At 45.3% G+C, this 16,899-nt stretch overlaps 1 long non-coding RNA gene across 1 annotated transcript in view; it reads left to right on the plus strand.

Annotated features, from left to right (window-relative positions):
* Window positions 1–14,872: 14,872 nt before the first annotated feature.
* LOC140105924 (uncharacterized) overlaps window positions 14,873–16,899 on the plus strand; it is a 92,224-nt gene continuing 90,197 nt past the window's right edge. Inside the window, exon 1 of the long non-coding RNA XR_011850677.1 lies at window positions 14,873–15,009. This is a non-coding gene — a long non-coding RNA (uncharacterized lncRNA). The remainder of the gene's footprint in view (window positions 15,010–16,899) is intronic.

The raw sequence follows: 16,899 nt of genomic DNA on the forward strand, positions 1-16,899 counted from the left end.
TGCGAAATATATATGTGGGTTTTGGTTGTAGCTTGTGCACTCTGTCTCTAAAAGGTTCACCATCACTGCCCTATAGCTACTGCACTCCCCAAAGTGCTTGCTATTTGCAACCCTGTATACGGATTCATCTGTCTTCCCAGAACATAACAACTTTCTCTTACCCCTTTAAGTCACATCCAGGGCTATGGACTTCACAGTTTGGTGACTACCAGGTTGCTACCTCATAATGAACTAATTTGGGGGTCATTAATCTTACACCAGTGCTCTGAACACTGCAAATTTACAATGTATGAGTATGATAAAGGCCCCACTACCCCGGCGTAGAATTGCATTATATAACCTACAAATGTACAGCCCTGAGCATTTGCAAGCTATAACCAGTGCGCAGACCCCAGACAGGAACGCCCTGTGCCAGCGCACCCCAAAAACAGCTTTGCCACCTTCATGCCTCTCCTGGGGAAAATAATGACAATTGCTGGTGGATCGCAAGTAGTTGTGATTATTTCAGGGCTTTTACGCCTTTTGCTATTTATACCCAGGTGGGTTGAGAGAAGGTCACTGGTGTGTTCCACTGAGGTAACAAACAGCAGTATAGTGTAGCTACAGTCCAAGGTTAGGGCAGGCAGAGATTGTATATACTATCAGATATCCAGGCTCAGGTTAGGGCAAGATGTACAGATTCATGTACCTGCAGACAGGTAAAGCGCTATTTGTCAGTAGACAGCCGAGAGAAACATGGGCGATTATTATCTTTAATTGCTGGTGTTCCAACCATTGAAATGAGAGCAGGACTCCTGTGTCAGTAATGTTATGCTCAGCCATATAATCAGTCCACAAAAACTGAATGAAGCTAAAATGTTACTATAACTTCGGAGAAGCGTTATATGGTTGGATTCCAAGGAGCGAGACTCCCAATGATCAGACATTCATCAATTTAAATTGTTATTTTGAAACAACTCCTTTAAAGGAAACCTACCACCATGGACCTACCTATTAGGGTAGATCTGATGGCAGGTTCCTATGATCTGTAGCACGACAGCCCTTTTTAGGATTATTTTTTAGAATTTTTCATGGCCCTTTTGTGCAAATTTAGTAAAGAGACTACTGGGGCGTGAAATAGCTGGAGCTGAGGCCACACGGCGCGGCTACTCCACGCCCCAGTAGTCTCTTGCGAACCGCCTACCAATACATCTTCAGCACACAGCCACAAGAAGCAGCTACTCATCCCCAAAGCCAGGTTTTTCGCATGTGCAGAACACAGCTTCGTGGACAAGTGCTGCAGATGTATTGGTACTCCAAGCACCAGTAGCCTCTTTAGAAATCTGCATAGTTATAAAAGACTAAACCAAAAGATTAGCACCAAATAATGAAAAGACATTTGTTCATATATTCTTTTGTACGAACCCACTCCATCTCTAACTAAACAAAATCTTAAAGAACTCATGAGTGGTATCCGGTCCACATAAACTAGATTACACCATTTAGAATTAAAAACTTCTTTTAATAATCCATAACATTAAAAACATCAGTGTGACAGTATGACTACAGTATATTGTCCTCGGGATTCCACTATTGCATCCACGCAACACAAATCAGCAATTTAAGCACTGTAAACCCAGGCATCTTGATGTGTATACATTGATAGAAAAATCTTATAAAGTGCCTGTGCAAAGGAAGTTATTAGTGATCCAACCTAACATAGAATTGTAAAGTTATGGTAAAGTGCTAAGTGCTTTATTCTAACAGGATGATAGCAGGATCAGCTTACCCATGCTGTGTGTGGCGGGGACGCCAGTACCCCGACGCGCGTTTCGCGTTACCGCTTCCTCAGGGGGCCTGTGTATGTCTGTGTGTGGTCTCTTAGTATTTAAGCGTAACAGCGTGTCACGTGGGGAGCAGGGGAACACGCCCACATCCTGGCCGTAAACAGACACAGCAAGAAGCCACGCCTACGACCGCGTCATCGCGGGAGTGGCTCATGTCGCGTCATGTGGACCGCCCAGGTGCTGACGTCACCTCTATCTCGCCTCTGCCTCCCTGGTCCCAGTTCCCCAGTGTCAGACGGAGAACACAACCTCGGCTCTGGGAACATGTTACCCAGAGACCGAGGCGCCCCTCCACCACACGGAGTATCCAGGCATCCAGGGAGAGCAGTTTTTGGACACGCAAGAGTGAAGACTGATGTCTGGTAAGTAAAATGGCTGAGAAATATTGAGTGCAGAAGACATCATAATTAATATGATGTGATAATGTATATGGAGAACATTTAAATGAATATTGCTTTGTGTACTAAAAGGTGGAAAATTAAGAGACTAAATGTGAAAGTTGATAAATAATTCATAACTATATAGTGTGATAGTGTATTAAAGTATAAGTGTAACAAAGTGATGGTGTAGAATAAAGTGAAATTGATGTGAAAGTTCAAGATTGGATGCATAAATGTGTTGTACAGCATTATAGTGTATTGTATTATTCTGTAAATTCACGTGTTCAAAAATTTGATTATGTTTGTGATGATGTGAATATCAGTGCATGGTGATACCCCACCTCCCTCCCACCCCCATACTTATCCCTCCAGACAAAACACCAACCCATCACGTGCCCGCACTCTTCAATGTCAACCACACCCACCATGAACCCCCCACACCACCCCGGTCCCACCCCGCACCCCCCCCACACACACACACCACACCCTGCCATCACCCCCCCCCATCACTCAAAATAGCAAGCGTACCCCAAATCTGTCATAGTGCCTCCCCCCAAAAAAAAAAAAAATTCTTCCCACCTCCCACCTACCCCCCCTCCCGCACCCCCCCAACAAGTTGAAAGCCAGATAGTGATATGATTAAGTCAATTGGACTTCGGATCTTACTCAAAATCCAGATATATGTATAGTCTTATCAAGCTCCAGACTTATATATAGTCCTATCAAAGTCCTGTAGGAGGGGACCCAAAAAGGATCCTACTTCTGCGTTTTAATGTGTATCTCCATCTCTTATATCATTTCTCTTGTTTTTTCTTCTTTTCTTCTTCTTAGATCTTTTTTTCTTTCGCTTTTTTTGGGCGTCAAGCATTTTCATCACGTCCAATTCCATCTCAGGGACCACCAGACAGCGCATCACAGGAAGGTATATTAAGCATCGTGTTTGTGTATTCTACAATAAATTGTTGTATAGAAAAATATCTCTTAGTCATTCTGTTTTCAAAACAAACAAGATAAAAACAGGTGGGGGGGAGGGGGAACAAAACATAGAAGGAGGGAAAAGTATGGGAACATCAGAAAGGTGTAAATTTCTTGAGCCACTCTAGTCTATAGATATATAGTGGACAGTGTGGTTGAAACAGGGCAATTTCAGGAAAAGCATTATTGTGAGTCTTACAAGAATGGAGAGAAGCTTAATGCTTCGTTAAGACCTTTTGGAACCTTCGTATCTAAAAGTACAATCCATTTGCACTCCCTCTGTGCCAATAATTTCTTTATATTGCCACCTCTAATGCCCAAATGGAGTCTTTCAATTCCACGGACCTTAAAGGTCCTAGGATCACAGTTGTGATGTGTCCTAAAATGTCTGGGAATTGTTTTCAATTGGCTCAATTCTAAAGGCGTCCTCGCTTGTTGGGCCTTCATTATGTCCCTTACGTGTTCCCTTGTCCGGACCCGCAATTCTCTGATTGTCATCCCTATATACACCAAAGAGCAACCACAAGTTGCATAGTATATAACATTGGCGCTGCTGCAGGAAATGTATTCCATTATTTTAAATGTCCTACTTCCGTCAGAGGAGTCAAATTCTCGCGTCCTCAAGATGTTTTGGCAGGCTACACAATCACCGCATGGGAAACATCCCAGCTTCCTGCTTCCCTCCCCAAATGGTCTCACAATTTTGGGTACATAGTGGCTACTAACCAGGAGATCTTTTAAGTTTTTACTGCGTCAAGCGGTTAAAGCTGGTCTATCTTGTAGAACATCTTTTAATGTGCCATCTGTCTGTAGAATGGGCCAATACTTCGTTAAAATTGCTCTCATTTCAGGCCATTTGTCATTGTATGTCGCAATGAACCTGACACAATTGTCTTCAGTTGTTCTTTTTTTGTTGTGAGTGGGTCCGGTGGTCAACAAATCGGCTCTTAATTGTTTTCTGGCCCTGTCTAAGCCTCTTTTTATGCTTCTATTGCTGTACCCCCTATCTCGAAATCTCCCTCTAAGGTCCTCGCATTGATGTCTAAAATTTGTTTCTGATGAGCATAAGCGGCGGGCACGTACAAATTGGCCTATGGGTATGGCCCTGATGGTAGACGGGGGATGCGCCGAGGAGGCATGTAATAACGAATTTACAGAGGTGGATTTTCTGTACATATCAGTCTGCAGTAGGCCCTGCGGCCCCACTACAATCTGAATGTCCAGAAAGTCAATCATGCTTTGGCTGTACTTATATGTAAGCTTTATATTAAATTTGTTTCGGTTCAGTTGTTGCATGAACCGCATCAATTCTTCCTCTGTTCCCTGCCAGATAAATAGGACGTCGTCGATGTATCGCAGCCAGCACTGCACCTGGTGGGCGAGCTGCACCCCGTCGTCGGCAAAAACTCCCCTCTCCCATAGTCCAAGGAAAAGGTTGGCGTACGACGGGGCGCAGGCCGCCCCCATGGCAGTGCCGCGCTGCTGCAAATAAAACACGTCCTTAAAAACAAAAAAATTGTGTGTCAGGGCAAAAGATAACAGCTCCAAAATTAAGTTTGCCAAAGGTCGATCCATAGAGCTTGAATTTAGAAAATATTGTACGGCATTTAGCCCATCTCGGTGTTCGATGCATGTATATAAAGATTCTACATCTGCTGTGACCAGCCACAAGTCTGAGTCCAGGGAGATCCCATTGATCCTTGCCAGGACGTCCATTGTGTCCCGCACATAAGAGGGGAGACATTCCACTAGTGGTTTCAAGTGGAAATCTATGAATTTGCAGCAGGGGTCACAAATGCCTCCCAGACCGGAGACAATGGGACGCCCTGGTGGATCAATGGGATCTTTGTGTATTTTAGGGAGTAAGTATAAGGTAGGCACTTTTGGTTCCTCAACTTTCAAGCCATTAAATACCTTCTTAGGGATCACCCCATGTTCCAGTGCCGTGTCTAGGATGGAGATCAATTGTTGATTAAAGGTATGTATCGGATTGTATGATAGTTTGGAGTATGTTTGTTTATCTCTCAATTGTCTATTTACCTCCTTTTCATATTTTACTTTTGGCCAGATCACTACGTTCCCCCCCTTGTCTGCCGCTTTGAATACCACATCATCCCAGGTTTGCAGTTCCTCCAACGCTTTTCGTTCCACCTTGGATAAGTTACTGTGGAATTTATTGTAGAATACACAAACACGATGCTTAATATACCTTCCTGTGATGCGCTGTCTGGTGGTCCCTGAGATGGAATTGGACGTGATGAAAATGCTTGACGCCCAAAAAAAGCGAAAGAAAAAAGATCTAAGAAGAAGAAAAGAAGAAAAAACAAGAGAAATGATATAAGAGATGGAGATACACATTAAAACGCAGAAGTAGGATCCTTTTTGGGTCCCCTCCTACAGGACTTTGATAGGACTATATATAAGTCTGGAGCTTGATAAGACTATACATATATCTGGATTTTGAGTAAGATCCGAAGTCCAATTGACTTAATCATATCACTATCTGGCTTTCAACTTGTTGGGGGGGTGCGGGAGGGGGGGGTAGGTGGGAGGTGGGAAGAATTTTTTTTTTGGGGGGAGGCACTATGACAGATTTGGGGTACGCTTGCTATTTTGAGTGATGGGGGGGGGGTGATGGCAGGGTGTGGTGTGTGTGTGTGGGGGGGTGCGGGGTGGGAACGGGGTGGTGTGGGGGGTTCATGGTGGGTGTGGTTGACATTGAAGAGTGCGGGCACGTGATGGGTTGGTGTTTTGTCTGGAGGGATAAGTATGGGGGTGGGAGGGAGGTGGGGTATCACCATGCACTGATATTCACATCATCACAAACATAATCAAATTTTTGAACACGTGAATTTACAGAATAATACAATACACTATAATGCTGTACAACACATTTATGCATCCAATCTTGAACTTTCACATCAATTTCACTTTATTCTACACCATCACTTTGTTACACTTATACTTTAATACACTATCACACTATATAGTTATGAATTATTTATCAACTTTCACATTTAGTCTCTTAATTTTCCACCTTTTAGTACACAAAGCAATATTCATTTAAATGTTCTCCATATACATTATCACATCATATTAATTATGATGTCTTCTGCACTCAATATTTCTCAGCCATTTTACTTACCAGACATCAGTCTTCACTCTTGCGTGTCCAAAAACTGCTCTCCCTGGATGCCTGGATACTCCGTGTGGTGGAGGGGCGCCTCGGTCTCTGGGTAACATGTTCCCAGAGCCGAGGTTGTGTTCTCCGTCTGACACTGGGGAACTGGGACCAGGGAGGCAGAGGCGAGATAGAGGTGACGTCAGCACCTGGGCGGTCCACATGACGCGACATGAGCCACTCCCGCGATGACGCGGTCGTAGGCGTGGCTTCTTGCTGTGTCTGTTTACGGCCAGGATGTGGGCGTGTTCCCCTGCTCCCCACGTGACACGCTGTTACGCTTAAATACTAAGAGACCACACACAGACATACACAGGCCCCCTGAGGAAGCGGTAACGCGAAACGCGCGTCGGGGTACTGGCGTCCCCGCCACACACAGCATGGGTAAGCTGATCCTGCTATCATCCTGTTAGAATAAAGCACTTAGCACTTTACCATAACTTTACAATTCTATGTTAGGTTGGATCACTAATAACTTCCTTTGCACAGGCACTTTATAAGATTTTTCTATCAATGTATACACATCAAGATGCCTGGGTTTACAGTGCTTAAATTGCTGATTTGTGTTGCGTGGATGCAATAGTGGAATCCCGAGGACAATATACTGTAGTCATACTGTCACACTGATGTTTTTAAAGTTATGGATTATTAAAAGAAGTTTTTAATTCTAAATGTTGTAATCTAGTTTATGTGGACCGGATACCACTCATGAGTTCTTTAAGGTTTTGTATAGTTATAAAAGATTTGGGGGACTAAATCTAACTTAATAGGTAGATCCGTGGTGGTAGGTTTCCTTTAAGTACTACTAAAATGTAGAAAAGTAGTCAGGGGAAGTTTTACCTGTAATAACATAGTGGGGCACATTTACCTACCTATCTGGAGGAGTCACAGAAAGTGCATTGTCCGTATATAATGCCCTGTGCCACAATTCACTAAGATCGTGCGCCCGATATCCTGCATGTCTCGCTTCCCCGCTCAGGTCCCAGGAGTTCACCTTCTTCTTCCTGGTGCATGTAAGTGCATTGTCCGTGTATAATGCCCTGTGCCACGATTCACTAAGATCGTGCACCCGATATCCTGCATGTGCCGCTTCCCCGCTCAGGTCCCAGGAGTTCACCTTCTTCTTCCTGGTGCATGTAAGTGCATTGTCCGTGTATAATGCACTGTGCGGGGAGTCACTAAGATCCTGTGCCCGATATCCAGCATGTGTCGCTTCCCTGTTCAGGTCCCCGGAGTTCACCTTCTTCTTCCTGGTGCATGTAAGTGCATTGTCCGTGTATAATGCGCTGTGCGGGGAGTCACTAAGATCGTGCACCCGATATCCTGCATGTGTCGCTTCCCTGCTCAGGTCCCCGGAGTTCACCTTCTTCTTCCTGGTACATGTAAGTGCATCGTCCGTGTATAATGTGCTGTGTGGGGAGTCACTAAAATCGTGCGCCCGATATCCTGCATGTGTCACTTCCCCGCTCAGGTCCCCGGAGTTCACCTTCTTCTTCCTGGTGCATGTAAGTGCATTGTCCGTGTATAATGCGCTGTGCGGGGAGTCACTAAGATCGTGCACCCGATATCCTGCATGTGTCGCTTCCCCGCTCAGGTCCCCGGAGTTCACCTTCTTCTTCCTGGTGCATGTAAGTGCATTGTCCGTGTATAATGCGCTGTGCGGGGAGTCACTAAGATCGTGTGCCCGATATCCTGCATGTGTCGCTTCCCCCGCTCAGATCCCCGGAGTTCACCTTCTTCTTCCTGGTGCATGTAAGTGCATTGTCCGTGTATAATGCGCTGTGCGGGGAGTCACTAAGATCGTGCACCCGATATCCTGCATGTGTCGCTTCCCCGCTTAGGTCCCTGGAGTTCACCTTCTTCTTCCTGGTGCATGTAAGTGCATTGTCCGTGTATAATGCGCTGTGTGGGGAGTCACTAAGATCGTGTGCCCGATATCCTGCATGTGTCGCTTCCCCCGCTCAGATCCCCGGAGTTCACCTTCTTCTTCCTGGTGCATGTAAGTGCATTGTCCGTGTATAATGCGCTGTGCGGGGAGTCACTAAGATCGTGTGCCCGATACCCTGCATGTGTCGCTTCCCCGCTCAGGTCCCCGGAGTTCACCTTCTTCTTCCTGGTGCATGTAAGTGCATTGTCCGTGTATAATGCGCTGTGCGGGGAGTCACTAAGATCCTGCGCCCGATATCCTGCATGTGTCACTTCCCCGCTCAGGTCCCCGGAGTTCACCTTCTTCTTCCTGGTGCATGTAAGTGCATTGTCTTTTGACACAATTTGAAAGTTAAATCCCGTGCTTAGTCTGATCGCCCGATGGCCGCCCCCGATTTCTGTTGCATGAAAGCAGCACAGCTGCACCAAAATCCCATCGTGTGCGCCACAATCCCCTGTTAAATACAGGTACAAAAGTGCACTCCGCGACTCTTAGTAAATAGGCCCCTTCAAGTTACATAGCAGTGAGTTAGGTTACAATTTTCAGTTTCCTTAGTGCACACCGATTGGCTGCTTACAGACCATCAATTTTTACTAGTGCATTTGTTTCCCCTTCATTTTTGGGATTGTAAAGCCCAGAGGTTGGATCCTGATCTATCCATACATTGTGGAATACCAGTCTAGTATTGTTATTGTATTAGAGGGGCATGCAGTGTAATAGAGATGTTCTTAGAGGCAGTAATACACAATTAATTTGGAAACCTCTTTGTTCCCTTTTTCCTTAGCACAGGGACAATTCAGTACACATGTAATCTGATTGAGGCTTTTTTCACACTTGATCACTTCAGAGTGTAATGTGGGAGTTTTTGCATGCGTTTTTGGTCAGTTTTTGCTAGAATTCATTAGCGTTGCTTTTTTCACATCCTTTTTTTATGTTTTCAATGCATTTTCTAACTTTTTCATGGCAAATGATCATTGAAAAAAATGTGGGGAACATTTACTAAGAATGGTGCAGACTGCACTAAGTATGATTTGCCTGTGTATAATGACTGAACCTGAAACTGATCCTATCATTGTTCAGCAGCACTAGGTATCCGCATTATTCTCCCCCCATACAGGATCATCGTCAGAATTAAGTCCGTTTCAGCTAAATTTGAAGACTTAATGAAAATGAGACATAATAACAATAGTTCTCATTAGCATTCACCATTGTGAACACTGCCACCTACTGTTTCAAATATGACAGAGCGATACAAGGATAACAAGCGATAATCCATTTTACTATATGATATGGCAGGCTGCATGTTGTGAAGTGAATATTACCAGGCTACTCCGTGCTAATATGGCCCAGTACCCAGTATGGGGCAGATATACTAAGGGCTTTGCGTCAGTTTTCGGACAGACTTTGCACGTTCTTTTAGGTGTAAACTGCTTGCACAGATATTTAAGAAGTGTCTATTGTGTTGCACGCCCCGCTTTTGCGGTGCAGCAGCGTTGGCCACCATGCAACACAAATTAGGGGGCGTTCCGGTGCTCAGCCGGCCTGAGCGCCGGATTTATCGTGTAAAGTCTGTCGCACGCCCTATTTTAAAGGTGCACCAAGGTGATACCATCTTTTTAACAACTTCTAAATATTTTACCAGTCTGACAGCGAGCAGGTCCCACCATCTATCGTGTATTTAGGATACGTCATAACTATTAATACCCCTTTAATAATTTGTAGATAGTTTTACATGCACAGAACTGGAAGACCACGAAGACCACCACCTTCATGCTTTGTTCTAGAAGTGCCCACAATTATTGGTCCCTAGAATTTAGAGCAACAATATTCGATCTCTTTTCTCAGTAAATAGGGCAAAAACTTGTCCACAGTTTCTTCTCTTTATTGCAATTTCTGCACTGACCGTGCTCTTTATTTCCCGAATAATTAACATAACTTGGCTGAAGCATTGACTTCCTCCATTACACTTATCCTTATCCTGAAGTTGCGGAAACTCTTTCCATTTTAATAACGTAAGTGGCTGTGATATAATGCGCGGCGCTGGGTAAGTGGGAGATGTTACCTTTCATCCCTTTCATTCTGTTATTTTAGATGATCAGGAATAAGCAGGAGAGTTATATACACTGTAATCCTGTATACAGTAATGGCCTGAAAGTGCTGATGTGCTCACCACGGGTCCACGGAGACTGGTTAGAGGAACAAGCTGGGAGTGGGGAGGGGGCTGTCATGTGTGATAAAACACTAGAAGCACAAGGTGTAATTGAGATGAATATGGCAAGACAGTAATTCGTAGCATAGAAATTCCATAGAAAAACTTATCTGAATTGTCAATACGTTTTGAACAAACCGAATGTATCACCGGTACAGCGGGTGCCCATGAGTGCGCGTACACCTTATCTATTCATTTGTATTCTGCTTTGTTTCTCTGTAATTCTAATTAGCTGGTGGTGGGAGACCAGCTGCTATACTGGGGCTTATTTACTAAGGGTGGCGGATTGTACTTTCGTCTGACTGTTTGCCGGTTTCGGGATTTGTGCAGCTTTGACAGGTATATAACGGGGGTCTGCACTGGGATTGTGTCGCACACGATCGGTTTTTGGTGCAGGTGCGGGCTGCCAGCCGTTCCAACTGATTCGGACTGAGCACGGATTTAAGATTCAAATTGTGTCGCAAGACAATGCACTTACATGCACCAGGAAGAAGAAGGTGAACTCCGGGGACCTGAGCGGGGAAGCGACACATGCAGGATATCGGGCGCAGGATCTTAGTGACTCCCCGCACAGCGCATTATAAACGGACAATGCACTTACATGCACCAGGAAGAAGAAGGTGAACTCCGGGGACCTGAGCGGGGAAGTGACACATGCAGGATATCAGGCGCACGATCTTAGTGACTCCCCACACAGCGCATTATACACAGACAATGCACTTACATGCACCAGGAAGAAGAAGGTGAACTCCGGGGACCTGAGCGGGGAAGTGACACATGCAGGATATCAGGCGCACGATCTTAGTGACTCCCCGCACAGCACATTATACACGGACAATGCACTTACATGCACCAGGAAGAAGAAGGTGAACTCCAGGGACCTGAGCGGGGAAGCGACACATGCAGGATATCGGGTGCAGGATCTTAGTGACTCCCCGCACAGCGCATTATACACGGACAATGCACTTACATGCACCAGGAAAAAGAAGGTGAACTCCGTGGACCTGAGCGGGGAAGCAACACATGCAGGATATCGGGTGCACGATCTTAGTGACTCCCTGCACAGTACATTATACACGGACAATGCACTTACATGCACCAGGAAGAAGAAGGTGAACTCCGGGGACCTGAACAGGGAAGCGACACATGCAGGATATCGGGTGCACGATCTTAGTGACTCCCCGCACAGTGCATTATACACAGACAATGCACTTACATGCACCAGGAAGAAGAAGGTGAACTCCGGGGACCTGAGCGGGGAAGCGACACATGCAGGATATTGGGTGCAGGATCTTAGTGACTCCCCGCACAGCGCATCATACACGGACAATGCACTTACATTTACCAGGAAGAAGAAGGTGATCTCCGGGGACCTGAGGGAGGGAGGGACACATGCAGGATATTGGGAGCAGGATCTTAGTGACTCCCCGCACAGTGCATTACACACGGACAATGCACTTACATGCACCAGGAAGAAGAAGGTGATCTCCGGGGACCTGAGCGGGGAAGTGACACATGCTGGATATCGGGGGCTCGATCTTAGTGACTCCCTGCACAGAGCATTATACACGGACAATGCACTTACATGCACAAGGAAGAAGAAGGTGAACTCCGGGGACCTGAGCGGGGAAGCGACACATGCAGGATATCAGGCGCAGGATCTTAGTGACTCCCCGCACAGCACATTATACAGGACAATGCACTTACATGCACCAGGAAGAAGAAGGTGAACTCCAGGGACCTGAGCGGGGAAGCGACACATGCAGGATATCGGGCGCACGATCTTAGTGACTCCCCGCACAGCGCATTATACACGAACAATGTACTTACATGCACCAGGAAGAAGAAGGTGAACTCCGGGAACCTGAGCGGGGAAGCGACACATGCAGGATATCGGGTGCAGGATCTTAGTGACTCCCCGCACAGCGCATTATACACGGACAATGCACTTACATGCACCAGGAAAAAGAAGGTGAACTCCGTGGACCTGAGCGGGGAAGCAACACATGCAGGATATCGGGTGCACGATCTTAGTGACTCCCTGCACAGTACATTATACACGGACAATGCACTTACATGCACCAGGAAGAAGAAGGTGAACTCCGGGGACCTGAACAGGGAAGCGACACATGCAGGATATCGGGTGCACGATCTTAGTGACTCCCCGCACAGTGCATTATACACAGACAATGCACTTACATGCACCAGGAAGAAGAAGGTGAACTCCGGGGACCTGAGCGGGGAAGCGACACATGCAGGATATTGGGTGCAGGATCTTAGTGACTCCCCGCACAGCGCATCATACACGGACAATGCACTTACATTTACCAGGAAGAAGAAGGTGATCTCCGGGGACCTGAGGGAGGGAGGGACACATGCAGGATATTGGGAGCAGGATCTTAGTGACTCCCCGCACAGTGCATTACACACGGACAATGCACTTACATGCACCAGGAAGAAGAAGGTGATCTCCGGGGACCTGAGCGGGGAAGTGACACATGCTGGATATCGGGGGCTCGATCTTAGTGACTCCCTGCACAGAGCATTATACACGGACAATGCACTTACATGCACAAGGAAGAAGAAGGTGAACTCCGGGGACCTGAGCGGGGAAGCGACACATGCAGGATATCAGGCGCAGGATCTTAGTGACTCCCCGCACAGCACATTATACAGGACAATGCACTTACATGCACCAGGAAGAAGAAGGTGAACTCCAGGGACCTGAGCGGGGAAGCGACACATGCAGGATATCGGGCGCACGATCTTAGTGACTCCCCGCACAGCGCATTATACACGAACAATGTACTTACATGCACCAGGAAGAAGAAGGTGAACTCCGGGAACCTGAGCGGGGAAGCGACACATGCAGGATATCGGGCGCACGATCTTAGTTCCGCCTCTGGCGACTGAAGACTGACGCAATTCTGGAACTGGGTAAGTACTCTTTGTTTTTTTTTATTTTGATAACCTCTGCCCTGGCCCCAAGAGGATGATCCCGAATTACTGGATAACCTCTTTAAATGGTCAATAGAACAAGCAAATATAAGAAACTTTTTAATCTTATCTGAAAAAATGCTTCTTTCTCTACTTATTGGGCTTGTTTCCTGCTCCCTCCTTCTGACTATGACATTTCTTCTGGATTACATTTTTCTTCATCAAAAATTAAAGAAGATTCCAGATCTGTAATAGCAGCTGACTATAGAAGTCACTGCAGATGCTTTATTCATTACATATCTCTACACTCCATATGTAACCCTGCTGCAACTTGGACAAGAGTTATAAAGCAGAATCTTTTACTTTCTCTATAGGTTTTCTACGGCATCTGACTGGATAATCTGTTTGCACCAAACTGGGACTCACAAAGGGTAAAACTGCTATGAAATGCAGAATATAAGTCAATTACTCCCAATAAAGTGTTTGTTTATTCACTGGTTTATAGATTTTTTTATAAAGTTAAGGTTTATTGTGAATCACTCATTTCGTGAAGTGTATAATACAGAAGTACTGACCAATGCGTGGGTTTCCTCCGGGTCCTCCAGTTTCCTCCCACACTTCAAAACATACTGGACAGGGACTGATCTGGCAAGCTCTGTGTAGCACCGCTGAATCTGTTGGTGCTATATAAATAAAGGAATTATTATTATTATACCAATGTGAGTAAAGAACTGGAGATGCAGAGAAAACTTACTTGTATCTGCTGCAGTTTTTTCTGCTTGTGTCTATATGTTCTCATTTAATTCTCCTTCGCTTTCCCTTCACCTATCCCCATAGATCTCCCCATCCCTGATAACATGTATTACAAAATTTCCTAATTGACCTCTACTTTGTGGTTTTTTTTGTAAAGTTTCTTGACTAGTTATGGTCAAAGGGTAGAAATGTATCCTTTATACCCCTGTAACTAACCATCCTATTGGAAATAGCACTGCATTACACAACACAGACAACCCATATCTATATTCACTATTAACGCTTAAGACCCCCCCCCCCCCAATATGCTTCTATGAGTGGAAATCTGGCCAATTTACTTACTGCAAAGGCATTGCAAAGTCATATGACTGCTTGACTAATGGGTGGAGATGGCCAGGAAATTTTGGCTTTGACATTAAGTATCTAATATAACATTTTTTTAGTAATATTTGTATTTTTCTCAGGATTCGTATTGGCTGCACACAGCCCAGGAGAAATATAATTCTTTCCAGGCAATGAAAGATCCACTTGGAAGCGCTGACTGCACTGCAGCTCTGCTACGGAGAGTATTCTGCATACATAACAAAGCAGCTTGCGCTTATAAAAGACAAACCCTAGAAAGTTGGATCCGGGCCACGTGTCAACAAAAGTATCACGGATCAGCAGAAAAATCCGAGCATCGACGCAACTCATTACGACGTCAGTGCAGACCAGCAGAAATGATCGCAGCAGATACACCACGCATTTCACTCCAGCCCGACAGTGATAACAAGGACAAGCCATTAGACATCATGTGCTGCTGCTGCCTGTTTAAAGGGGAGGTGAGCTGCAGCCTAATTTATGGATCCGCCACGGATGCCAGAGAAGCAAATAGTGTTGCAGTATATTTCATATTCAGGAGAGAGACAGAAGGAGTGCGAGGAGGGAAGAGAGGGAATCAATTATACCGGCTTTCTGCGGGAATGGCCAACGCATAGATGGAGCTTTATAAGATCAACTGATATTGTTTTATAAAATTGCATGTTTGTTAAGTATTACTCTTCATTTCACTATATTGCAGCTATTGTGGGGCAGTTAAAGGAATCCTACCACCTACCACAAGGTAGATCCGGTGGTAGATGCATCTAATTAATGTAAGGATAACCCTTTTTAGAGCTAATCCTTCAGTCCCCACAATCTTTTTGACAGTTTAATGGGCTTGATATGCAAATTTTCTAAAGAGGCTACTGGGGCGTGGAGTAGCCGGAGCTGAGACTACACGCCCCAGTAGCCTCTCTGATCCTCCTACCAGATATCTTCAGCGGCAGCTACAAGGAGCTGCGCGCACTCGTCTGCAAAGCTGGAGTTCTGCACATGCGCAGAACTCCGGCTTCACGGACAAGTGTGTGCAGCTCCTTGTAGCTGCCACTTAAGATATCTGGTAGGAGGATCAGAGAGGCTACTGTGGCGTGTAGTAGCCGCACCGTGTAGCCTCAGCTCCGGCTAATCCACGCCCCAGTAGCCTCTTTAGAAAATTTGCATATCAAGGCCATTAAAATGTCTAAAAGATTGTGGGGACTAAAGAATTAGGGCTATCCTTACATTCGTTAGATGCACCTACCACTGGATCTACCTTAATATGTGGTAGGTTTCCTTTTAGTGGAAGGTCACTGCATTTTTCTTCCAACATGAGTGGAGACATCTTGTTTTGGTTCCATTTCATCCGCCTGCCTACCTGTGTCATATAGGACATAACCTCGGATTGTGCCTTGGCGTCATCTTTACTTATATTCAATATACTTGTATTTGTTTACTAATATTAAAAACGTTTTTTCCAGGAGAAGCTTATCCATATCACATTGTTAGGTGTCCAAACCCACTGATCAGCTGCTCCTTTGCTTGTGACGCAGTATCCATAGGTGAACTGATAACTTTATAGTTTAGCTGCTGTAATATTACGGCGTTTGCTTGATGAGCAGTCATTGCTTGTCAGATTGCAGTGCGGACTCTTCAAACAGCTGATCAATGGGCGTGTCAATCTGATGACCTATCCTAGGAATAGCTAATGTATAGTTTGTTCTAAGAAGCCTCCAAGTGTGACAGTAGAACAGTGGAGACAAAGCGATGACCATTTGTACAACTTTATGTAACACTTTAGGCCGTAGTTTATGTTTTATACTTCTGGGCCTTTTGTTAGATGCTTCAGATTCTCCATGGCAAATTCATGACACTTAAAGGGGTTGTCCACATTCACAAAATGATTGATATTGTTTGTGTAATTGAAAGTTATACGATTTCCGCATCAAATCTTTGCTTCTCTGTTTGCTGTTATACAGCAGGAAGCTCCATTGTTTACTTCCTGTGGATATAAATCAGTGCATGGTCATGATATGTAATACAGGAGCATTGATCTAATTACTGTAATAAGCCCTGGACCCGTGTGACATCACATGGCCAGGGATATAACGAGCCCTGCACCTGTGTGACATCACACGACCAGGGATATAATGAGCCGTGCACCTGTGTGACATCACATGACCAGGGATATATGGAGCCGTGCACCTGTGTGACATCACATGACCAGAGATATAATGAGCAGAGCACCTGTGTGACATCACATGACCAGGGATATAATGAGCCGTGCACCTGTGTGACCTCACATGACCAGGGATATAACAAGCCGTGCACCTGTGTGACATCACATGACCAGGGATATAACAAGCCGTGCACCT

The sequence above is a fragment of the Engystomops pustulosus genome, chromosome 11, assembly GCF_040894005.1.
Source record: "Engystomops pustulosus chromosome 11, aEngPut4.maternal, whole genome shotgun sequence".
In the NCBI taxonomy this organism is placed as follows: domain Eukaryota; kingdom Metazoa; phylum Chordata; class Amphibia; order Anura; family Leptodactylidae; genus Engystomops; species Engystomops pustulosus.